Source organism: Macrotis lagotis, chromosome 5 (assembly GCF_037893015.1).
Source record: "Macrotis lagotis isolate mMagLag1 chromosome 5, bilby.v1.9.chrom.fasta, whole genome shotgun sequence".
Classification (NCBI taxonomy): Eukaryota; Metazoa; Chordata; class Mammalia; order Peramelemorphia; family Peramelidae; genus Macrotis; species Macrotis lagotis.
In genome coordinates, this window is record NC_133662.1 from 245,077,358 (window position 1) to 245,079,453 (window position 2,096).

The window sequence follows — 2,096 nt, forward strand, 5'->3', positions numbered from 1 at the left end:
AGTTTTAAAAAATTGAGCATAGTATACATTCAGATTCCATGGTTTTTTTCCCCTGAATGCGGATGGCATTGTCCATAACCATTCTCCCAGCATCCTTTCATTTTTAAAGATGAGCAACTTGAGGCTCAGGGATGGGAAGTCTCACCAGGTACACAAGAGGCAGTCTCTGAAACCAGGGTCCCAGACATTAACAGTCCAGGAAAGAGTGACCTGGGATGTGTGTGGGTCATTTTCAAAGTCTGACTTAGAATCTGACCTAGAATTTAAATGTGTTCTGAGTCAGGGGATAGCTATGTATGGGAAAGAACAGCGGATTTGGGAGGCAAGAGAGCTGGGGTGAGTCCCTAGGCTCCTTGTTGGGCTACCAGGAAAATGACTTCTCTTCGGTCCTTGGTTTCTTTCTCCCTAAAACGAGGGATTTGGATGCTGAAGGTCCTTTTCAAAGTCCTAGGAAGTCTTCTGTCCAGATTCATAAGCTTTGGCATCAGCTAGTGTTACTGACTCTGGGATTTGGTGTAGGGAGCTCGGGGATTGGTTAAGAAGTGACCATGAGGGGATGCTAGGTGGCGCAGTGGATAGTGCACCGACCCTGGAGTCAGGAGTACCTGAGTTCAAATCCGACCTCAGACACTTAATCATGGCCTAGCTGTGTGGCCTTGGGCAAGCCACTTAACCCCATTTACCTTGCAAAAAACCCCCACAAAAAACTAAAAAAAAGTGACCATGAGGGGGCGCCAAAGCCCTGCTGTGTGACTAAAGATACACTGTTTCACAGCTATGTTACTAATAGTCTCTAACTACTAAAATTGCAGGACCACTAGGTGGCAAATCCGGCCCAGAAATCAAATTCATCTTTTTGAGTTCAAATTTGACCTCAGATACTAGTTGTGTGACCTTGGGCAAGTCACCTTGCTCTGCTGCAGTTTCCTCATTTATAAATTGAGCTGGAGAAGGAAATGGCAAATCTCTCCAGTATCTTCTGCTAAAAATACCCCAAATGGGGTCATGAAGTCAGGCAGGATTGAACAAATTAAACTGAAGGGAGGGACTGTCTTGTCCAAATCTCAATTTTACAGGAGAAAAAATTGAGGACTTTTGAGAACTGACCATTACAAGGTCAAGGTCTTTCTAATCCTGGGTCCTTTTCAACTGGGGCCACAAATTTTATTTTATTTTTTAGATTTTTCAAGGCAGTGGGGTTAAGTGGCTTGCCCAAAGCCACACAGCTAGGTCATTATTAAGTGTCTGAGGTCAGATTTGAACCCAGGTACTCTTGACTCCAAGGTCGGTGCTCTATCCACTGTGCCACCTAGCTGCCCCAAATTTTATTTTCTTAAAATAAATGTTGATGCCAGGTTTTTTGGTATCATCTACATTTCCCAATATTTTCCTCCCTTTTCCCTACTTAAACGCTACAAGATAATAACGAGTTCCACAAAATTAGCTAACATAGTAAAAGAAGTCTTGAATATGCCACGTTCATCATACATAGTCCCTCAACTCTGCAAGGAAGTTCTGCTCTCTCCTAGTTCATCCTTGGGTTGAGTCTGGTGGTACCAGCAACTTTTAAAGTGCCCAATGCCCTTGAGTTCTGGCTCCCCTTTTCTGGGGAAAAGGCAAAAAAGGGGGAAGGAAGTTAAAAATTGGGAAGGAAGGGAGAGGGGGCAGGTAGGTAACACAGTGGATAGAACACCGGCCCTGAAGTCAGGAGGACTTGAGTTCAAGTCCAACCTCGGACATTTAATACTTACTTAACTATGTGACCCTGGACCAGTCACCTAATCCCATTGCCTTGCAAAAACCATAAGAAATAAAGAAAGGAGGGGAGAAGAGTTAGGAATTTTGGGTTCTAGTCTCCTCTCTACTTTATTTATTAGATTTCAGTTTCTTCATCTATAAAATGTGAATTAAGACTCCCTCCTTTGCCTGCTTAAAAGGCCTTCATGGGAACCATCCAAATAAATATTGCTGTTGTTCAGGTGTTCAGTCATGTCCAAATCTTTATGACCCCACACATCAAACCATATCAGGCCCTTCTACCCCCCACTATCACCTGAAATATGTCCAAACTTTTACTTGTAACTTCCATGACACTA